This window comes from Mirounga angustirostris, unplaced genomic scaffold (genome assembly GCF_029215605.1).
Source record: "Mirounga angustirostris isolate CCGP_5_RB_7025 unplaced genomic scaffold, mMirAng1.0.hap1 SCAF_4, whole genome shotgun sequence".
Taxonomy (NCBI): domain Eukaryota; kingdom Metazoa; phylum Chordata; class Mammalia; order Carnivora; family Phocidae; genus Mirounga; species Mirounga angustirostris.
In genome coordinates, this window is record NW_026991712.1 from 105,821,686 (window position 1) to 105,846,703 (window position 25,018).

At 36.8% G+C, this 25,018-nt stretch overlaps 1 long non-coding RNA gene across 2 annotated transcripts in view; it reads right to left on the reverse strand.

The window, feature by feature from the left end:
• Positions 1-25,018, reverse strand: part of LOC129046447 (uncharacterized) — a 123,947-nt gene that overhangs the window by 40,610 nt on the left and 58,319 nt on the right. For both annotated transcript variants that reach the window (XR_008507756.2, XR_008507755.2), the window contains exon 2: positions 10,836-10,905. This is a non-coding gene — a long non-coding RNA (uncharacterized LOC129046447). The remainder of the gene's footprint in view (positions 1-10,835; positions 10,906-25,018) is intronic.

Genomic DNA, 25,018 nt, shown 5'->3' on the forward strand with positions numbered 1-25,018 from the left:
TGCATTCTAAATCTAACAATGCACAATTTTAAGGTTATCTGTGAAGCTAAGATTATTTACCATTTGGGACGATACATAATGCTGGTAGGAAGTTGACTATATTTAAGACAAAGCTATTCTATCAAATTTCCTCCCCCAAATAAATCAGCCTTCCTTCACAACCTTGAATTAAAATAAAATAAGATAAAAACTAAAGTTCCCGACAAACATCTTCTGTGGTAGTGTCACATCTGGTTGGAGTTTAGAGAGCATAATTGTATAAAGAAATTAAAAAAAAAAATGAAAGAAAGAAGGTTGGAAAAGTGGGGCAGGTTATGGAAAGCCGTGCATGAAATAATTAACATTTTGGGATTCTGTCGGGTGCTAGATGTCACCTTTAAGACTGTACCCTCTCCTCTGTTACCATTAGACCTGTGCATATTTATTTTGACGTATTTATTTTTTTAAGTTTTATTTATTTACTTTTAAGTAATCTCTACACCCAATGCAGGGCTCAAACTCATGACCCTGAGATCAAGAGTCACACACTCTTCCAACCGAGCCAGCCAGACGCCCCTTTATTTTGACACATTTGTTCTATATTTTATAATTATCGTTCATGGAACTATCTCTCCTTCCCAGATTATCAGCAATCTGAAGAGCAGGGAAAATGTCTTTGTTCTAAAATCTTTTTATCCCAGAGCCTAGCATAATGATCAAGCTCAGTAGGTGCCCAAAGAAATAAATGAACAGAAGGATTCATGCATGAGGGCACATGTGTGGTACATATTCACAAGGCTATGAAAAGTGGGCTTTAGGACAAACAGATGTTTCCAGATTAAATTGTCGGGTTTGTACTCTGGACTCTCTCCCATGACTCTACTTTTCTTTCTTTTTTTATTTTTTTCCTTGAAATCAGGCTGATATTCACTGTGGCATTGCCTAAAATATCCCTCTCTATCTGACCCCAAAGGCAATGTGGACCATCTGGGCCAACACTGAGGCATGGTCCAGGGGTCAAAGGCTGATGCAGGGGTACAGTCACTTGGAAGAGCAGAGAGACAATAGAATAAACTCCAGGTAAGGAGATTTACAACAGAGTGGATCAAAACAGTTGTTAGGTCTTCACGGCAAGTCCTGGGCACCCAGGTGCCCCTCGCCATTTTGTATTTTAAAGCATTTAGCATACTGATGCTTATGTAGTAAGTTCCTTCTATTCTCATGAGAGAAGATGGGGAAAAAAAGACAGGCTAGGAGCTGAGATGGTGACCAACAGTGAGATCATCTCAGATACAGTGGCCAGGGAAGGATGGGACTGATATGCTTACAGCCAGAGGATGAGAGGAGACTGCTGTACAAAGTGTGGAGAAGCACATCCTGGTTTCATCAGTTACAAACTGTGGGACTTTGGGCAATTTGTTTAACCTTTCTGTGTCTTTGTTTCCTCATCTGTAAAATGTGGAGCATTGATAGTACCTATTCCATCCTGCTGTTGTGAGGATTAAATGTGTGCATATACGGAGGGCACTTAGAACAGTGCCTGGCACACAGCAGGAGCAAAATAAATTCTGGTCATTCTTACCATTCAAAAAGAGGGACCAGCAGGTGCAAAAGTCTGAGGCAGTTAGGATCTTTGGCAAATTAATTAAACTAAAATAAGATTAGAGTGGCTAGAGCAGAGTGGGCAGAGGCCAGTGGCACAAGATGAGGCTGAAAACAGAGACAGAGGCAGATCATGCAGGGCCTTACAGTTCATAGTAAAGAGTTTGGCGTTTTTGTTGTTGTTTCTGAGTGACATGGGAAGCCGTTGAAGAAGTTAAGCAGGAGACTGGTGTTACTGTATTTATGTTTTAAGATGATCACTTCACCTGCTATATGGAGAACAGATCAGAGGCGAACAAGAGGAGAAACAGAGTGACCAGCCAGGATGGTGTTGCACAATAGTTGGGGTGGGAGAGGGTGATGGCCCAGTCTGAGGTGGAAGGAGTGGAGAAGAAGAGAAGAGAGTGGTTTCAAGATATATTTTGGAGATAGACTTGCCAGTATTCATGAATTAATTGAGTTTGGGAAAACCAAAAAAAGGGGGAAGATCAGAATAGGTCTGCCACATACGGTTGTGAGGGATGTTCACTGCATAAGAGTGCCTGGCTGACAGGGCACATGGAGCTGAAATCCAGCACATATTTAGCTCACAAAGTCCTGTCCCCTGCCATGGGCTACATGCATGTATGAAGGGTGCCTCTTTCTGATTTCTACAAAGACTAGAAGCAGTCCTACCCTTTAATTCTGACTTGGGTAACTAGGTAAATGGTGTTGCCACTGACAGAAATGAGGGCACTAGGATGGAGGTGAGACATGTTTTAGAGAAAAAAAAATCAAGGGTTTGGGCCCTGTTAACATCAAGAAGACTCTGAAATACTTAGAGATCTCAGATTAGTAGTTGGTTGCCTAATACTGATTTTCTATTCACCAGATTTGTTATTTCCAATCATTTATCTGTAGATGCTTTTGAAGTTTCACTCAACACAATCACTATTTACAAATAATGGCAATTTTAATTCCTCTCTAATCCTTACTGACCCTGCTCAGACCTCCAGAACAAGGTTGAATACAAGGGCTGATGGTGATCATCCTTGCCTTATTCCAGATCTCAAAGATAAAGCTTTTAGTGCAGTATACTAAAGTATACTATAGTATACTATACTCCATTAAGTATAATTGCTAATTGTTTCTTTGTAGAGATCCTTATCAGATTAATGAAGTTCCTTTCTCTTCCTAGTTAGCTAAGATTTTTTTAACCATAAAACGATGATAAATTTATCAAATGCTTTTTCTGCATCCATTAAAATAATCATGTTTTCTCTCACAATTTTTCTTTCTTCCTATAATTTTCATTTCCCATAATACCACTGGATTTTGGTAACATAGTTATGTTGGCTTCATTAAAGAAGTAGCTCACTTTCTATTCTTTCTAACAGTTTCTTGTTGGAACAGATCCATCTCTTCCTTAAATTTTTGATAGAATTCATTGGTAAAGTTATCTGGACCTGGACTTTTCTTTGTGGAAAGGATTTTGAATATGGATTCATTTTCTGTAAGAGTTATGACTCTTCAAAGTTTTCTATTTTTTCTCTTTACTTTTAGTAAATTGTGTTTTCCTAGGAATTTGTTCATTCCATCTAAATTTTCAAGTTTCTTGCTGAAGGTGTTTAATAATACTGATGATAGTCTTTTCTTATCTCTTTAGAAACCTCCATTTGTGGGGCACCTGGGTGGCTCAGATGGTTAAGCCTCTGCCTTCGGCTCAGGTCATGATCCCAGGGTCCTGGGATCAAGCCCCGCATTGAGCCCCGCATCGGGCTCGATCCCAGGGTCCTGGGATCAAGCCCCACATTGAGCCCCGCATCGGGCTCCCTGCTCGGTGGGGAGCCTGCTTCTTCCCCTCCCTACTTCTCCCCCTGCTCATGGCCTCTCTCTCTCTCTGTATCTCTGTGTCTCGAATAAATAAATTTTAAAAAAATCTTTAAAAAAAAAAGAAACCTCCCTTTGTTATTTGTGTCTTCTCTCTTTTTTTCTTGGTCAGTCTAGTCAGAAGCTTATCCCAAAGAACCAACTTTGGGGAGTGATTGATAATAGTGCAGGGTTTCCTTCTGGGGTGATGATGGTGTTTTGAAATTAAATATTAGTGATGGTTGTAAAACTCTGTGAATTTACTAAAACTCACCAAACTGTACATGTTAAAAGGATGAATTGTATGCATGTGCACTATATATAATAAAGTTACTTAAAAAATATATATATAAACAAAATAACATGACCTGTATAACCTATACAAATACCAGTGAAGTTTATAATATTAGCCTACATCAAGGCTTCCAGTAATATTGCTTGTCTTCATTTTTGTACACTGTTAGGTTCTTTATAGCACATAGTTGTTGACAAATTAACCATGTGAATAGTACTGCTGGAAAGGTAAGAATCATTAATATATGACTTCTTTAAAATCTTCAGATTTTATGGGGTGCCTAGGGCGGCTCAGTCAGTTAAGCAACTGCCTTTGGCTCAGGTCACGATCCCACAATTGAGCGGGGAGTCTGCTCCCTCTCCCTTTCCCTCTGCCCTTCCCCCCACTTGTGTTCTCTCTCTCTCTCTCAAATAAGTAAATAAAATATTTTTTTTAAATCTGTACATTTTAAATAATAACCATAGTCTCCAGAGAATTCTGGTACATGTTCTGACCATAGAGACCAAACCAATCTAAGGAAAGTAGGTCAGAGAACACAATCCAGTTCAAACTTGGCACAAGATGATGTAATGTTTTTTTCTTCACATAATCATGATGTTCTAATCATTCTATGATTCTGACCTTTAAGTCAGTGGGTAGTCTATTATTACTTGGTGGCTGCTGAATCCAGAGTCAACATTTTGGAAGCTAAAGAATGCCCATCTTCTTTCAAAATCTTTTGGCTTACTACAAGCTGAACCCAGCTAAAAACTCTTGCCAGAGTTTAGTTATTTCATGCATATGAACTAAACAACAAACAGAACACAATTAGCAGAGGATGAAAAAATAGAGAATACATTTATTTTCTAACATATTAAAGATGTTAAAATCACATTAAATACATTAAAGCATTTAAAAAGAAATTACCATGAAGCACATTATAGTCTTAAGAAATTATAGATCAGATTTTCCTATTTCTCAAAATATGTTATTCTATTTTCTATAGATAATAGACAACAATTTTTAATAAAATTTGAAGACTTAAATTTTAGAAATTCAAGTGATAGAATATCTGTTCTATCTACAGTCTACTGATAAAACATATTCCCTGCTTCTAAAAGATATACAACCCATAAATTTAAAAGGAAAAGGAAAGAAAATTGTCTACAGTTCTAACTCAATACCTCTTGCAAAAGTGTGTGTGTGTGTCCTTTTTTTGTTTTGTTTTTGTAAGAATCGAGTGAAGCAGCTTCCTCTCTGAAAAGAGTAATTATTCATTTATATTGGTACTATATAAAGTGTTCAAGTTACTTTTTAATAAATTGTTAGTTTTTCTAAGGTCTTTATCACCCCTCTATCATGTCCAAAATTTTTTTCTTAACAAAATAATTCTAGAAATAGAAAATACAAAGAGATGGTTAGAGGTACATATTAGGACACTTAAGAAAAATAATTTGAAGTTTTGGCTCTTAACTCTAAGCTAATATAATTGCCCCTTTACTGAGGAATGTGTAGTTTCTATATAGTGATTTATTCGGTATAGTGATAAATTCCCTCTGTCTATGAGAATGGTTAGAATTAAGTGCAAATGACTTAGTATGCAGGTGTATATCGAGGAAGGGAAACAAAAATGACAAATACAATTTTAGATTCAGTAATCCGTGTTCCTTAAATAACCTTTGCTGTGAAAGGTTAAAATACTGTGAGAAAATGGAAGTGTGAAAAAATGGTTTATTAAATATTCATTCTTGAACTTCAAGGCATCTATGCCTTCATGTGTTCAATGATGCATAAGAAACTTTAAAATCATACCCAAAAGAAAATCCTTATGACTCATAGCAGACAAAACATTTATACATATTCTATAAAGAATTTCTGCAAAGCAATAGAGAAACATAAATCAATAATAGAATAACAGGGTTTGGGTATGAACAGACAATCCACCAAAGAAGTACAAATACATAATAAACATATGAAAAGATGCTGAGCTTCACCAGCTAAAACAGATCAGTTAAAATATAAAAAGCTTCTGCACAGCCAAGGAAACAGTCAACAAAACAAAAAGGCAACTGACAGAATGGGAGAAGATATTTGCAAATGACACTACAGATAAAGCGCTGATTTCCAAGATCTATAGAGAACTTCTCAAACTCAACACACAAAAAACAAATAATCCAATCAAGAAATGGGCAGAAGACATGAACAGATACTTCTCAAAAGAAGACATACAAATGGCTAACAGACACATGAAAAAATGTTCATCATCATTAGCCATCAGGGAAATTCAAATCAAAACCACATTGAGATACCACCTTGCACCAGTTAGAATGGCAAAAATTGACAAGGCAAGAAACAACAAATGTTGGAGAGGTTGTGGAGAAAGGGGAACCCTCTTACACTGTTGGTGGGAATGCAAGTTGGTACAACCACTTTGGAAAACAGTGTGGAGGTTCCTCAAAAAATTAAAAATAGAGCTGCCCTATGATTCAGCAATTGCACTACTGGGTGTTCACCCCAAAGACACAAATGTAGTGAAAAGAAGGGACATATGCACCCCAATGTTCATAGCAGCAATGTCCGCAATAACCATACTGTGGAAAGAGCCAAGATGCCCTTCAACAGATGAATGGATAAAGAAGATGTAGTCCATATATACAATGGAATATTACTCAGCCATCAGGAAGGATGAATACCCAACTTTTACATCAGCATGGATGGGACTGGAGGAGATTATGCTAAGTGAAACAAGTCAAGCAGAGAAAGTCAGTTATCATATGGTTTCACTATTTGTGGAACACAAGGAATAGCATGGAGGACATTAGAAGAAGGAAGGGAAAAATAAAGGGGGGAAATCGGAGGGGGAGATGAACCATGAGAGACTATGGACTCCGAGAAACAAACTGAGGGCCCTGGGTGGAGGGATGGGTTAGCCTGGTGATGGGTATTAAAGAGGGCACGTATTGAATGGAGCACTGGGTGTTATATGCAAACAATGAATCATGGAACACTACATCAAAAACTAATGATGTAATGTATGGTGATTAACATAACAAAATTAAATTTAAAAAATGTAAAAGATTGATATCAGCAACTGCTGGACAGGTGTGGGATGTGGAGAAATGAGCTCTCTTTTATATTGTTGGTGGAAGTATAAATTTGTATAAACTTTTGAAGGATAATGTAGTTTTCCTATTAAAATCTGAAAAGTACATATTCTATTACCTAGTAATCCCACTTCCAGGAATCCATCCTATAGACAACGGTTACATGATAATGTAAAAATAAAATATAAGATGGTCATTATAGTATTATTATTAACAGCAAAAATTTAGGAAAAACTTAAATATCTACTGATAAATGAAAAAATAAAGGTATAGACATAAAATCATTGCAGCCATTCAAAAAAAAAGAACTGACAGACAGGATTTCCAATGTTTTGGCAATGTTCTTTTTCTAAACCCAAGTAGTAGATGTAGGGATGTGCACTATGTATATATTTATATACATATACAGTTGGGACATGTTTTTACATGCATCTGAATTTTCACAAAAAATGAAAAGGAATGAATGAGGATAAAACTATATGAATTAATCTAGTAAAATATATATAATATATTAAGAAAAAAACATAATAGGCCATAAAGACCATTATGAGTGGCATAATCCCAATTTTATGGGAAAAAAGTACTATTATGTATATTTATGGACTATGCTTCTATAGTATGTAAAAAACCAAGGAGGATATGTAGCAAACCTCTGGAGAATAGGATTATAAGGATGTTTATGGAAGGAATGGAGTGGCATTGGAGAGCTTTCAAACTTTTCTAAAAGTTTGATGGTATATATTTATTTTATTTTTATTTTATATATATCATATATATAAATTATATATAATATATATAACACATATATAATATGCTTATTTTATTTATATATTTAAATATATATATTTTTTGATTTTATATATATATATATATATATATATATATATTTACTTTATGCATGTTTCAAATGACAAAAAAAAAGAAAGCTTGCCCAGGACAATTGAAGAAAGCAAAACAAATTTAAAGAGACCAAATATGAACATGTTCCAATAAATATTTATCCAGCAGTAGAAAGTTAATTATGCAGTTAATGGACAATAATCAAGTATTTTTTAAGCATATAATAAAAAAATTATCCTATGTACTTGGTAAGGGATAGTTTATAGAAAAATTTAAGACACTGTGGTTGTATCTATGTTTCTCACATTGTAGTTAGAGAAATTATCAACTACAGTTGGTCCATTTTTTATACAAATTTTGTGGTAATAAACCTAAATTCAGCTAGAAATCATAAAACATTGAAATTTTTTTCCAAATAGTAATAAAAGCAGACATTTATTTGTTCAGTGCTAATTAAGTTCTAGGCATGATTCTAAGTGCCTTATATGTATTCATTTATTTAATTATTACAACCAATTGTTACAATCATGTCTATTTTACAGATGAGGAAAATGAGATATAGAGAGGTTAAGTAACTTGACGAAGTTCACAGCTTATAAGTAATGGGGCCAGGATTCAGACCCTAGCACTTTGATTCTAATACTTCCATCATTCTATACCATCTCTCAAAGTATTTCAAGTAAAATCTAACATTCATTTTAAATGGTGTGCTGTTATATTAAAATATGTTTTGTGTCTACAAGGCACATGAAAACAGTTTTGAAAAATATAAAACGCTATAAAATGTAAAATATTATGATTGCAAAACTTTAGTTATTCCCTCCCTCCCCATAACTAAAAGATGCTTTACTACTACAGTGGGTTACATGGGTTTATATTTGAAAGAAATAATACGATTTCAAGAAACTGATAAAAATTAACTGTTTCTTATTTATTCATGTAGACTAATATTAATTGCCCCAGCAATTATTTTTATATATTCCAATGCCAAGGAACTAAGGAGAAAGTTGTCATGATTTATTTGTTAAGATTTATTCTGTGATGGGCGCCTGGGTGGCTCAGTTGGTTAAGCGACTGCCTTCGGCTCAGGTCATGATCCTGGAGTCCCGGGATCGAATCCCGCATCGGGCTCCCTGCTCGGCAGGGAGTCTGCTTCTCCCTCTGACCCTCTTCCCTCTCATGCTCTCTGTCTCTCATTCTCTCTGTCTCAAATAAATAAATAAAAAATCTTAAAAAAAAAAAGATTTATTCTGTGATAACAGATAGAACTTTGGGAGTAAGTGGACTATGCAATCCTTTTTTTCTAGCAAACTTAAATACAGTTTAGAAGATGGTAGGCATTTCAAAACATTCTAGAGAACAGCAACAATGTATGTAAGGAAGGATCAGAGTGAAAGTCAAAGGTATATAAGAAATACATAGCAGTTCAAAAAAAAAAGAAAAGAAATATGTAACAGTTCAGAGAAGGTAGACACTGTTGAGATATGAAATGAAGGAATTTTTATGTCTAATGTGGAACTGAAATTTGTTCTGCAAGGGAGTGAAAGAATCAAGGGGCCATAAAAGAGGGTACTTTACTTTTGTTTTTGACAAAAAATAAATAAATATAACTAACTTTACCTACTTTCTTGGGACTGCTGGAAAATCACTATAATTATGGAAGTACATTTCGAAAAAATATCTTACACTCCTCAGTAGGAAGGTTGCTAGTCTTTTAAAACGAATCATGTGATAATGTTTGAAAAAAACTGTTCTTTTTCTTTAATCCAAGCCGATTAAATGATGAGAAACCCTTCCTTTTTAGTCCTTTTATGCGTTAATTACTAGTAATTAATTGCTGCTTCTCTGACTTTAGTTAGACAAACCCAAACAAATGCATAGATAGTTGATTCCTAGTTATCATATATACATCTTACTAATAAGAAACGTAAAGGTCATTGGTCAAAGTTATCCAGTAACAATCAGGGCTTCAAACTTTCATTTTAAAGCTTCACCATACTCAGGTTCTCGTGGCATGGAAATATGAAAGCAAAAACACCAAAAATTTGGACTTTCAAGTGAATAGTGGGATGTGGAAAAAAAGCAGGGGACTACAGTGAGTCAACATCTCCTGATTCCTTAAAATGCAAATGTCTGTACGGGGAAAGATCATCTAAGTAAAATACTTCATGCTGTAGAAGGGGAAAGGAAGTTGCATGAGAATTAGCTATTCAGGGAAGGTCAAGTTAGAGACAACTTTAATGATGGAACTGCACGGAAGTGGTTTAAGAATATTTCGTTTAAAAAAAAGTCAGAGCAACTAGTTTTATTATCTTTAATGAGCTCCCTGGGCCTTATCTAATGTTTTCCCAGAAATCCTCTTGTAAATACTTAAATTTACGGAGGTTCTTAAAAGAAATCCCACTCTTCCCACTATATGGGGCAAAAGAGTCTGTCATATTGTGGGGAGGGGAGGACAGGGCATGGGTAGGTACTAGTAGTGCCAACAGACTGAGAGCTTGTCCCAAAATAAACGCCTGGAAAAAATCCAAACTTTCAGTCATCAATATTCCATCCCTATTCCACACAAGCAAAAAGGAACAAAATACACAGTAAGAAAAGCAGACAAATTAAAAGAGAAGCTATCAGAGACTCCCCAAAATGGTTTCTTTTTAAAGTGAGTTGGAGAAAAAGGTCAAGGTCAGTATATCTCTCTATACAGATTGTCCTTCTGATAAGGGCTGCAGCAAAAGCAATATGGAGCAGTAACCAAAACAATCACAAAGGCAGTACAGGAGAATATTGTTTACTAAGGCTGTCCATATTTGGGTCCCTCGGGAAACTGAATAATACTGAGATTTGAGCACCGGGGCATGACCACAAATGCAAATTGCATACTAAAATTTTCAGCTTGAAATTTTCAAAATTAGTTTTTGAAATTAATTAATTCAATTAATTTTTTAAATTAGAACACTCAAATCAGCAGTTGGGCTTTTTTTCTCTGTGTGAATTTTTCAATTAGGTTTACACTGTTTCAGTCAATGAATAGAGGGCTTGATTTTCTGAGGGTTGGAAATAATACGTTATTATCCAGTAGCTAGGCCAAGAGTATAGGTAACAATTAGTACTATTGCTTCCTTGAACCGAGCGTGTTTTGAGTTGGATATATTCTTTGTCTACTCCTTCCCAGAGGTAGAGAGAAACATTACCTTATTTATAAACAATAAAGTCTTCCTTGGTGCTCATGCTCTTCTCTCACTTGTACAGATGAACATGTGTCTACAATGGAGATGGGAAAAACAATTTCTCAAATTTGATTAATAAAATGTAAGATAATATACTCTATGATGAGGCTTAAAAAGGTTGGCAAACAATATGATAAAAAGCATAAAGAATGAGAACCCAGGAAACTAGTCAACTGTCTAGTTTTATTACCATGTACAGAGGACACTATCTTAGCCTCAGCTTTGTCATTTATGAACCTACTTTAAGAGTGGTTGTGAGAAACTAGATGAGATTAATATCTTAAAACAAATACTGAACTGTATAGAAAAGCAGGCTATGATTATTCCATCTTACCACTTGTCACTTGGCATGTAAATGCAGTCCCATGGAAAGTGCTGACCTAGAATCTGAATTGAAACTACACTGACCCTTTTTATCTATAAATAGGGAGTAACGCCACGTATAGTTTCTTTGATAAAATGCTATTGGTAGAAGCCAGTTATTTGTGGCAAGTAAGCTTACAGGGACTTTCTTCAAAATTTCAGATTCATTGTCTGTATTGGCTAAAATTAGGTGTGGTATCAAATGACAGAAACAATAGCTTAATAAAGATGAAATCTTATTTTTGTCTCATAGAAACGTCCAGGAAGCAGTTCATGACTGACAAGGTAACCCATGCTGCCAGGAACCCAGGATCTGTTCATCTCCAAGTTTTGTCCTACCAGGCTTCAAGCTCACAGTCCAAGACGTCGGCATTGCATTCCACAGGAGCAGAAAACAAGAGTGAAAGGGCATACAACCTGCTGTCTCCTGAGAAATGATCATGAAAACTGCCACAAGACACTTCTATTTGCATGCTATTGGCCATGCCTGGTTACAAGCTGGAAATAGACCATCCATTGTGAAGGGTCACAAATCTAAGACCTTACCACCATGGGAACAGCTACTAGGGTTAAATAGCTATCTCTGCCATTTATCATTTCACTTAGTATTTTAGTGTAGAAACTTTTTCTTCTTGAAAGAAGAAAGAGAGTGGACAGAAAAATATGTCAGAAAAGTGAAATAAAGTCACTTTAGGAATGTATTTCATTGTCTTTTTAATTTTGAAAATTAGTAAGCTCCAACAACATAAAAGATTTAAAATGTTGATTATTTTTATCATTATGTAATTATTATGATTATACTTCCAAATATCTAAAATGCTCATTTCCCTGATTTCACATTGACCTAAACTATACTACATAAAACTAAAAATAATTGGGCACCTGGGTGGCTCAGGCAGTTAAGCATCTGCCTGCAGCTCAGGTCATGTTCCCAGAGTCCCGGGATTGAGTTCCACATCGGGCTCCCTGCTCAGCGGGGAACATGCTTCTCCCTCTGCCCTTCACCCTGCTTGTGCTGTCTCACTCGCTCTCTCTCTCAAATAAATAAATAAAATCTAAAACAAAAAATTTAAAAATAATATAATCATAAATAATAAGAATACCTTAGCATATAAAGCAGATAAAGGAATTCCTAAGGAGAGGCAGTATGAAAACATGGCAAGAACACAGGCTTTGTAAAGAAAGTCTTGGGACGGAGGCCCCCCCATTCATTCACTCATTCACTCACAGCATCTACTGCTGTTACATGCATAAGTTTCAGGTAGTGTGTGCTATTCATGGAAGTTATAATTTATTTAGGGAAACAGGAATAAGACCTGTAATTTTACAAGTACTCACTGAAATTAAAAGTGTGATAAGTAATTTAAAGTAGGAGTATAGCATACTGTGAACATCTAAAAGTAAGATCTAGCAATTAAACAGACCTGGAGTATTTATATTTATTAGTTGAAAGATCTTTTACACTTAAAAGTTTAGATACACTATAAAGTGGGAAAAAAAAGAAATTGCAAAATAGTGTGAGTCGTATGATTTAATTTCACCCAAAATATTATCCCATGTAAGCAGATCCATAAAAAAATTATAGGATACATGCAATATGTATGTTTATATTTATATTACATTTATATAAAATACATGCAATGAGCATGTATTGCTTTTGTGCTTGGAAAAACAATAAATAAAAATGCATTTAAAAATAAAATTTAGGAACATAAAACTGACTGCAACATCAGTCTGGCATTTGGACATTGACCTGCATCTAGTAAATGCTCAGTGAAAGCTTTAATCACATTGGTAGAAAAACATATTAATGCATATATACACATACATATAATATTCTCCAGTAAAACAAAGAATGTTTTGAAATATATTAACTAGTGTATTTATTTAATAGTACAAGTTCAAAATTTGGTATCTATCATTAAAGATAATTATATTTTCCCATTTACAAGACAGGGAGAATAATTCCTGATTTTCCTTAGTTTTCAGGAATACTGAAGGAACTAAAGTAAAGATGATTTTGGCTCTCACAAATAAAAATACACACATTGAGAATTTATTATGAACAAAACGCCATGCTTTTGGAAAAATGTTGATAAGAAATAGTTTACCAACTCAACACACATACATTGGATACCTATTTTGTACCAGGCCTTGTGCGATGCTCTGTAGATTCCAAAATGAAAAGGACATAGACTCTGCCTTGAAAATACTTTTGAATTAGTGATAGAGACAGATATATAAATAACTTTCTAAATAAACTACTAGAAAAATAAAATAACAAAGAAATTTTTTATCATTTTTAAAAATTTTTAAAAAAGATTTTATTTACTTATTTGATAGACAAAGAGAGCACAAGCAGGCGAGCGGCAGGCAGAGGGAGAAACAGACCCCCCGCTGAGCAAGGAGCCCGATGTGAGACTCGATCCCGCAACCCTGGGATCATGACCTGAGCGGAAGGCAGATGCTTAACCAACTGAGCCACCCAGGCGCCCAACTGTAGGTAATTTTTAGATCTATACATAACTCTAACATGCTAGCACTTGCACATGCTTTCATAGGGTGGCACAGAGCTGTACACTTTACGATCAGGGAAACCAAGGGCAAAGAGCTTAAATGGCTTCTCTTGTTGCAAAAACGCAAAAAATACAGAAAAATGAATTTGCACTGAGGGGACCAGGAAAAGGAGAAATACAAGTTTTGCTCAAATATCTATCATACTTAGAAAATTTGGTGGCTCCTTTTTAAAAAGTCACATTCCAGTCTTTATGGAATGATCCTGAATTGTGAGATAGTTTAGCTGCTGACCATGTAAACCATTATGGAAATAGTCCTTCTCATATCTCAAAAAAGTTCTGCTTTTCTCTTTTTGTCAGTTTTTCTAGTGGTGACTGTGGTAACAAAGGAAAGCCTTAGATCCACAGTGATAAGACAGAGTGGTTATTTTTCTTTCTTGACAGTCAGCATGGACATTTACACTGAGCGTTCACTAAGAAGCATTTTCATTATCTGTGTAATGAAACTCCTCTGTAATGGTGTTTGGAGGCAGAACTAGCTCTCACTGAGACATCCAATCATTCATCCCACCAACACTTTTCCGTCATCTAGAATGTGCCAAATAATTGCTGGACCCTGGACAGTAAGAGGTGAGGAAGGCTTAGTCCAGGCCCTTGAATTCACACAGAAGCTTATTGTATAGGTAACAAATTTCCTATAATTTGGCATTCTGTGGTTAACACCCATAAGCCTATATCTTCATTTCTCCATTTAATAAATATGTCCGGAATTACATCTAAGTACCAAAAACTGTTCTACGTAAGATAGTTGTAAAAACAGACATAACCCCTGTTCTAAGAGTACATAGTTTGTTTGGGACAGACTGAGACAAAAATTGTTAGTTTCCTACACAATTTCCATTCTCCCTTCTTCCTCTTTAAAAGAAACCTGATTCTTGTTGGGGGAGCAGTATGTCCAGTCGCAGACGATGGATCACGATTCGTCTAAGTCCGTGATTTCCAAACGGTGTGCCCAGTCTCCAAGGGTGCCAAAGTAAACTCACTGGGGGGCCATGGCATAGTTTAATTTTCAAGAGAAGCAGTGCAACTCAACATCTGTTGGATAGTGTACAAATTACTAGCTTAGGGTATTAAATCCTTCAGACTGTGCCATACCATTGCAAAGCTGGATTTTCAGTGGTTGCTGTGATTAAAAAACAAACAAATAAACAGGTATGGCATGAAAAGCATGGAGAACAACAAATCGTACTGTCCAATCTGATTCCAATGTTGCAAAGTTGCAGAGTGCCCAATGGGTGTATCTATCCCATTGTAACTCGTGGTTATTTAAACACAGAAAAAGTATTACTTTCTTTCAATTTATGTGTATAATCTATTCAAATGACCACTAAGTTGTAAATAGAGCTTTTATGTATTTCTTTCTTTTGAGAAAATTACTGAGACCCCAAGGGAGCTGTGTACCAAGAAAGTCTGGGATCCTTTGATCAAAGCTAATCATGTTTTTTCAATCCTGCTTCCTGCTTCCCTAGCTTCCTTGCATCTAAAGGTGACTGTATGACCCAATTCCAGGCTAAGCATAAATGCACATGGAGGTGAGAGAGGAAGGACAGTGCTGAGAGAGCATTTGCATTCCAGATTAAAGGGGACAATGCGGGGCGCCTGGGTGGCTCAGTTGGTTAAGCAACTGCCTTCGGCTCAGGTCATGATCCTGGAGTCCCGGGATCGAGTCCCGCATCGGGCTCCCTGCTCGGCAGGGAGTCTGCTTCTCCCTCTGACCCTCCTCCCTCTCATGCTCTCTGTCTCTCATTCTCTCTGTCTCAAATAAATAAATAAAATCTTTAAAAAAAAAGGGGGGGACAATGCAACAACTCTTAGTTGTCCTTCAAGAGTCCAATTCCTTTAGTAATACAATCCTACAAGTTACGGGTACAGACCACATATTCTAGCCTCCTTTCCAGCTACATGTGACCAACTGACTAAGCTCTGACCAAAGGTACATGAGCAGAAGAGATACATGCAAATTCTGGATCATACTCCTAAAAAGAATGGGCATGCCTTCTACTTCTGTCCCCTTTCTTGCCAGGGCCCAGGAAATTAAACAATTATCCCCAAATGCACATGGATAATATCAAGCAGCATTCTGAGATAAGAATTTTAGGCCTCCTTATTTCTAATCCACTGCTTTTTCTGTATACTATACTCATTGAGGCCTTAGAAATCTGTTATAATTCTATCTGCTATATTTTATATGTTAATATGAAGTCTTTTTGATATATTTTTTATTCAAAATAACAAGATAAATTCACATTATTATAAATGCATAGACCATAGCATTTTGGTTAATAAGTAAGATTTAGTTAGTGGGTCAGCCAAGTTTCTTAACCTGTACAGCTAAGAACTAGACCCTAACTCATGCATGGTAGGTTCCCTCTAGAAGGGGCAGGTCACATGGGATTTGGACAGCTCCTATGGCTAGGAAGATCTGCAAGGCAGAAGTTTAGCCATTGCTTTGTGAATTAGGATTTCTTTCAATCAGGGGTGGGAAGATGAAAAAGTGATTGCTTTTTATTCTATAGAATGCAGGGAGTCCTAGTTCTAGTTTATATAAACTAGCTGAAGTAAACATGACAAACAGAGACACAAAGACAAATGGACACTTAAGGACAGACATGAATCACAAGATAGTAAAATAGCAAAAGAATTCATTAAAAGATTAGCAAGAGCTCAGACATGACATCTGAGACAGTTGACTTTGTAACTGTAACTAAGTCATTGGGAGTTTTTTAAGAAAGCACCTAGAGGGATTTCAAAACATAATAAAATTCTATTTCTTTAAAAACATGTAACTATTTCTTTTACCATCTGCCATGCTCAGATTCACACCACATACAAAATTATTTAATTCCTCAAGATATAAAAAATAATGGTTGAGTTCCTAAAAAGATGGTAACGACTGAAGATATCTACAAAGCATACCTATGTCCAAACTACTCCAGGTCGTCTACAAGACCTCAGACAGAACTTTAGAGTGCCTGCAAAGCCATAGTCACTGACTTATAATATTGTGGTGACCCAGGGATCCTTATGTTTCATGGCACCGTCCGTGATGGCTTCTCCCATGAGACCCAACACCCATAGCTTTTGGCTGTGCCAGTGTGATGAGCATTGCATTCTTTCAGTGCATATACCGCAGCTTTGTTGGACTAACCACCCTTAGGAAGAACCTAGGAGAATATAAAGAGGAAGATGATGATCACCAACATTTTAGAAGGGGTATGTTCTTAATATCGTTTTCCACAAACTTTGGGTCCCTAATATCATGTGTGGATGACTTCTTTGTGTAATTAAAACTTTAAAAAAAAAAATAAGGTTGAAAATGAATGTATGGTGAGTTTATCTAACATCTAACTGAAGAAACAGGGACATCCTGCCTGTATCTGTGTAAGATAAACATACAAAGAAAATACACATCAGGCTCAATGAAGCCAATGTAGGAAAAATACAAAGGCGCATTAAAAAGAGACACTTCAAGCAAAAAGTGGCTCATTTGTTTAGGTTGTAATAGTCTTAGTGACTCATTTCTGAAAATGGCTTAGTGCATGTGCATTCACTCTCCCAAGTGTGAAGCAACCCCACTAGAATGGAAAAAGGAAGAAAAGTTCAGTAATTAGGTTAAGCAGCAAGAGTATTAAGAAGCTGGAAATCTGATCTACTGAACCTTAATTTTCTGCACTGTCTTTAGTCGTCATTCTCTTTCCAATCCTGTGGATGGGCCTAGACATACTAACACTTCCTATGTTTTGAGAGAGGGGATTCCAGAAGATGGCCTCATTTGTTAATTTAAAAAATTATTTTGTAGTGGGGCGCCTGGGTAGCTCAGTTGGTTAAACGACTGCCTTCGGCTCAGGTCATGATCCTGGAGTCCCGGGATCAAGTACCGCATCAGGCTCCCTGCTCAGCGGGGAGTCTGCTTCTCCCTCTGACCCTCCTCCCTCTCATGCTCTCTGTCTCTCATTCTCTCTCTCTCAAATAAATAAATAAAATCTTTAAAAAAAATTATTTTGTAGCATGTAATAATTCTTAGGTGCCTTTCTTTATGCTTGCTAAACTGTGGCAATCAGTATTTGACAAATGACATATAAGATGAATTCAGAAATGAGATAGAGAAAAAAAACCCATTTAATGATCAAAGAATAAATAAGTACAGCCACAAAGACTTCTTTACTTGTAAATACTGGCTCACATTATTAATAATAATATAATTATTAACTAGTATCCAGGCAACTTATAATTTAGTATTAACAATAGGACAATTATGTAGATAAATATAAAATATGACAAAATATAGGAAGTGAGTATGTATTACAAGGTTTAATGAGAAATGAGATATGGGACTCACCAACCAAAATGTTCTCCCCTTGAGCTCCCATTATCATCCTTTTTCTTCAAACTCATTAGTCTCCAGGCATTGTTTCTTCTACTCTCTCCCTGTTTTTGTCTATCCTCACTCCTTACTTTATTCAGTTCCAACCCATTTTAGATCCTACGGATCATCAATCCAAGTTTTGCTAATATCTCAATTTCCCCTGTCCCATTATTCATGTTACATCCCGTCTGGCTGCCCATACTGGCTTTCTCTCAGTTCTTCATATCTGCTATGCTCATTTCACTTTGGGGCCTTTGCATATATTGTTCCCTATGCCTAAAATACTCTTTCTTGTCCGCAAATGCCTTTAACCCCCTGCTACTTCACCTAGCTAAGACCTCTTCATTCTCCAGATCTCTGCCTATGCTGTGCATCAGAGAAGCCATATTTGATTCCCAGCCTAAGTTTTACCTTTTTAAATAAACATGTACAGATCCTTTTTAAAACATGACAAGTGAAATTAGCTGTCAAGTCTTCTTTTTTGTTAGATTATAACCTCTGCATTGGCGGACGGGGGGTGCATTTCTGTTTTAGCCATTGTTAAATCCCCAGGGCTAATTTATCATTTGATCATGTTAGGCATGAATATTTATTCCAACAAATAAATGAAAGGAGAAACGACTCTAGAAACTCAGCTGAGATGATCAAGGAAGGATTTATGGGGAAGGAAGCATGTGAGATAGATTTTGACACACAGTGAGAGGCAGCGGGATTGGTTGGTGCTGAGGCTTGGAACAAGAGAGTTAGTGGGTGCTCAGAGAAGAGTGGGCAGTTCATTTTGTAGAGTGTGGGTCACGTAAGAGAGTAGGAAAGATTAGGCTGGAAAGGAAGGTCAACATAATATGGTGGGGGAAGCCCTGACTTGAAAATCAATACTTAATTTCATAGTTGATAAAGAGACAATGAAGGAATATGGTATACAAGCTAAGTGAAAGGGGACAGAGAGCGCATGTAGGAAACTTGTTCATGACCTCAGTGATAGTCCAGGCAAGAAATAATAAACAACTGAGCTGTTGACTGCAAAAAATAGATGGAAATGAAAACTGCAGTGATAGAAAGAATTATATGTTTAAGGTGGATTGTGTGGAGAAAGACTGAAATATTTAACTAAAATATTCGGGAGAGACAAGGAAAAGAGATAAGCCAGTGTGCCTCCTGATGTTGCGGTGAGAATAACTAGAAACATGGTGAATCCAGGAACGTTGGGATAATCTGGCTTTAGGGATAGTGAGGGGAGGGAAGTGATGGGTTTATTTGTAACATTATTGAGCTGGATTTTTTTTTTTAATCATCTAGAATAAAGTATTCTTAGGGTGTACACTGTGATCAATGGCTGAAGATTAATGCAGAATTTCTGCTCTAATGAGATTTTATATTTACATTTCTGGTAATTCCCTTAGTCACTTCATAAGCTTTTGTACTGGGGGGTTGTGCTTCAAATAATAAGATAAACACAGTGTGTCTTCTTGGAGAAATAATTGTACAGGAAATTTGAGACAATAAACCACCAACCAACTCAATCCCCTTCCCCAACTTAAAAATATTTTTTTCTTAGAAGTACATTATGGATGAGAATACAAGATCCACATGGATTTTTAGACACTCTCAAATTCAAAGAAATGTCATGCTTGGCAAACTGCTTTAGTGTCTATATTCCTTGTCCCAATCTCCACACCCCTTGGTTGGAGTTTATTTTGCTAAGTAAGTTGTCAAAATAGTTTGTCCACATTCATACACCTGGTAAGTGGCAGAGGAAGAATTTTAAACCAGAACTCCATAGAGCCTGCTCTCTCACCTATTTCATTAAGTTAAATATATACTATTTATATATGATATTCAGCTAATATTATATTTAGCATCACTAACCAAGTAAATGACAACATAAAGCCAAATACTGTCAGCTGGTATTTTTCAATTATGAATTTGCAGGGTCTCCAAGAAGGCGATCAGAGCAAATGATTTTTCACAGTGCTTGGGGGAGAGCGGAAGATGGGATCATCAAAAGCATTAGTGTGGTGTTTCCTAGTTCACTGATGATTAATCAGACGGGTATGTTAAACATTCTTTTAAGGCTCAATCCATCCATCCTTCAAACTTTTAAAACAATGAACTGACATCACCTTCCTATTCAAAACCTTGAAAGCACAGTTTAGAAAGTCCTTCACAATCTGTGCCTAATTATCCTTCAACAATGAATCTCCATACAATTAGCCCCCAATACCCTAGATTTTAAACCATGAGTTAATACAACTAGAAGTCTTCCTGAAAAGGTAACCTTAAGGTTAAGACTTCAAGAATAAGTAAAAGTTGGTCAGATGAAGGGGTGGGGGCACAGCGTTGGGAGGTAGAGAATTCTTGGCAGCAACATGCAGAAACTGCATTATGCAGTAAGAGAAAGCCAGGCCCACTGAAGAAAGCAGTGGGAAACAGTGAAGGGTTGTGAGCAAGGAGTGACATGCTCAGATCTGTCTGCACTTAAGAAAACTCACTCTAGGGGCTCCTGGGTGGCTCTGTGGGTCGAGCACCTATCTAACTCTTGATATCAGCTCAGGTCTTGATCTCAGGGTCATGAGTTCGAGCCCCGCATTGGGCTCCATATGTGGAGCCTACTTAAAAAATTACCCTAGACGCCACTGGAAATGGTATTGACACACATGGGATTGTTGCTACTCCCTCCAGATATACATGTTCCACTGATGTAGAACCACCTGTTCGACAGGTAAATGTGGAAACTGATTAATGGATTTACCTAACAAAACTGTAGTTTTGAAATTTCATCAGATTTTAAGGTACAGTAATTAAACACAAAGGCTTTCCTCTTAAAGCCTCACAGTGCATGTTACTGTGCTTTTATAAACTTTAGTAGCCATAATAAGCAAATGACTTTGGAGCCTTATATTTTTAAAATGTTGTTCAATGCACGAAATGTGATATTAACGGCATTCCCAAACCACTTTATAATCTTTTTAAAAAGTGCTTATTTAAATACACAAATATGATCAATGAATACAGAATTACATAATCACCAAGAGAAGTTGCTAATTTTCATAATGGTCTCTTGGCTTTTCCTCTGCTGATATTGGCGCCAAAGAAATTGGGTTATAACTATTGTTTCTCTGTGGCTGAAGAGACATTTCCAAGTACAGAATGAATGGAGTTCATTCAGAGGCCTTGCAAATGGGCTGTGGCCCCTTTTTATGCATGATGGGCCCCAGCAAGGATATTTAGAACGAAACCAACTATTACTTTTTAACGCATTGACAAGGTCCTCCAATTTTAAAGGAGCTCCGCACAGTGGATTTACTCAGGTTTACCTCTTATGTCATCACAATTTCTACAGAAGAATATTAAGGATGCCAGACAGTCTTCCATTCAGGGAAGGCAGCTGAATGTTCTGTTTTAATAACAGGGTAAATCATATGTTGTTTAAAACTTAAATTACAGAGGATGTAGGAATTTCCAATAGATTAAGCTTGACACAATGACATGAAATAATAACATTTGAGAAAAAAAAAAAAAGAGAGAGAGAGAGCCTGGTGGAGAGAGCGAGTCCCTGTGGAAGGGAAAAAGGTGAAAAAGTCATGCATCTTTCAATAAACCTATTTTTTGTGTGTGTGTGGTTACTATTGTTCCTGAATACATCAGGGCTGCTTGTATTTTTTTTGAACTGATTTTTTTTTTAAAGGCAAGATGAGACTCTACAGTTGGGAGAATAAGAGGTTATAACCCACTTCCTCCACACCCTCTTGATACTTACCATCCACCCTTTGTGTGGTCTTTGGCTTATGCAGTATCCTGTCTCATTATGACTGGACTATAAAGAGTCAAATAACTGTCATCAACAATATAGTATCAAATTGAAGGTCTCATTTTTTAAAAATGTGTCCATTTTGTCAATTTACCTTTTTTTCCCCCTGTTTAAACCACAGAACCATCTCCTGCCAAGTTCACAACTGGCCAAGTAACAGAGAAGTAAACTGTAATCTAATGCTATGGTTTTAGAACAACACGGTCCAAAGATTTTAATATGAGAGGAAAGTAATTTCCAATTATTTGACCCATGAGTTCAATATTTAAAGGTTCACTAGTACTTTTTCCTATCTTAGCAAGGGAACTAATTTATTCCTAAGTTGGCCCAAGGGCGGATCTCTCCTTCTCAAAGTAATTTGTGGGTTGGCCTACAAAGGGCACACAGAAGTCCAATGAAAAAAGAGTAACGAGGAGGAAAGAACAGGGGTTCTTGGCATCTGCTCGCACTGCAGCCTGCATTTCTGCCAAATGGATTGGAGTTTGATGGAGCGCAGAATCCAATGGCTGGCTGAGGAACCTGTCTCCTCCTCACTGCACTCAGCAGCGGGGGACCAGTAAATGCTCCTTCACATCGAGTCCTTGTGAAGCCCTTGTAAGAAACTCTTCTTAATGGAGATATTAACGATTAAAGAACAGTCCTGAGACTGAATCATTCTGAGAGAGAAAAACATCTATCTAAGTCAAGTGACATCTCTGACCTAAGTTCTGCTAAAGACAAAACAGCTCCTCTGCGAGAAAGAAGACACACACTCTTCAGGGGTTAAAAGCAGCAGAGAGATAATTGCTAATTAATACTTCCATGATTTCATTAAGGAAATATTTAACTTACCACCTATCCCGAGCTGCATTTTTATTAGAGAAATATTGTATAATGGCTCTGCATGTACTCTAAGCATTTTATTATATAACAATATTACATAATTACAGCAGAAATAACAGTACTATCTATCTTACCAGGTTGTGGAGAGGATAAAATGAGATAATAAGTATAAAGTGCTCATAAGCCATATTCCTAGTGCCTTGTAATTGCTCAGTAAATGGTCAGTATTATTACTGCTGTTATGGAAACTTTTAATGTAAAGCTTCATTTCTTGGTCCGGCTAGAAACACCTATTAATGGAGATACAAGGGGCTAAATCGTAACTCTGAGTTTAAGCAGGATCTGGAAAAAAAAAAGAGAAATTTTTGATCCAGAGGCATTTATAAGATTTTGAAGCACCCCAACACTCAGGTTTTCTGTAGTTTCCATAATTCCTGAAGTTTCTAAAGAGATATGCACTTTTAAGAAGTTAGGCTTTCACATTAAATGAGGGAATTTGAATCCTGGCTCCATGACTTAATCTCTCTATATTTTAGTTTTCTCCCGTGCAAAATGGAACTAATAATTCTACCTACCCCTCGGGGCCGTGGTGAGGATTAAAGAAGACCATAAGGGTAAATGCTTCAGGCAGTGCTAGGAATTTAGGAAGTGCTAAACAGATCTTAAATCACTACCATCATTATCACCAAATGGCAGAATAGGCAAATGGGATTTGTGTCTCTTTGCCTAAGATTATCTTTGATTTTCTATTCTCTTTGGTGTGTAGGAGAATTCTAATTTCAATTATTCTGTAGCTGAGCATTCCAAAATACAAGGTCATTACTAACCTTCCTGTTTATAAACTGGGGGGATATCTTAGAACACAAGGGCGGCAAGGAAAATAATCACGCATTGGTAAGCTAAAGAAAAGGAGGAGAACCCAGCAGGAAATGAAGTCACCTTGTTCATCCCTCAGGGACTACCAGGCCAGGCTTGTCCTCATCTTTGCTTTTCTCTCTCAGTGCCCTTAGTTTCCCTGCTTCCTCAGCAAGGCTCCAGTCTTGGTCTACATGACTTTTAAGCCCAAAGTCACTCATCCATTTGTCTGGGGGGTTTTGTCTCTAAATTCACATTCTTTTTTTTTTTTTTTTTTTAAGATTTCATTTATTTGACAGAGAGACACAGCGAGAGAGGGAACACAAGTAGGGAGAGTGGGAGAGGGAGAAGCAGGCTTCCCGCTGAGCAGGGAGCAGGATGCGGGGCTGGATCCCAGGACCCTGGGATCATGACCTGAGCTGAAGGCAGATACCTAAAGACTGAGACACCCAGGTGCCCCTCTAAATTCACATTCTTGAGAGAGAATCTTGGTATCTTAGTCTGCCCTTGGACAGATTCCTGTAGTAATACTTGGTTTGGTCTGTTTGCCTCTTTGTTACCTCTCTTTCTACAGCTCTTAATTTCCAATTTCTGATTTTAAAAAAAACCCCAAAGAACCTGTTTCCTAATTACACGATTGAACTCTTCAATCAAACTGGTTTAAACATATTCTTAAGAATTTGAACCTTGAGTGGGGGTGCCTGGGACAAAGTGTTCCTGAGCTCCTGATCTGGAGTCCTCAGAATTGCCCTGGTTTCTCACCTCCCTGAAGCTTGCTTGTTCAGAGATACCTTCAAATCTGTGAGCTACTCTAGTAGTTCTCCTTTTTAAAGATGATCTCTGTTTCTTAAGCACTTTTCTGTTTTTTTAGAACTAAAAGACCTTCCATGGCTGAGTTCTCTCTGGGGAGTCTAATCAGCCTCAGTCAGTTAGGGACTTGGGCAAGCCAAATTAAGCTAGAGAAGATGGCAGGTGTAGTAGGCAATTTGACATATCCATCACAGGGAAAAATGGGTTATAACAAAAGAGTCACATTTGTATCAATATCTACCATAGCCCTAGCAGGGTATAAAAAGCCTCATTTAACTAAATTCTATTTAAGTCAATAGGCATTCACTAAATATGGGGGGAGATTTAAGTGGGTAAATCTAAGTCTTTGCTCTCAAGGAATGCCTAGTCTGGCAGGAAGAATATATCCACACATATAACTGTAATATAAGGCAAGGTATCCTGACTACTCTGCTAGATGAAATAAGAATACAGAGAAAAGAATAATTAATTTGGGGTATGGAATTAGTCAAACAGAACAAACCTGTTGAGAGACTCAAATATGTTGCAAGCCGATAGGAGGCAGAGA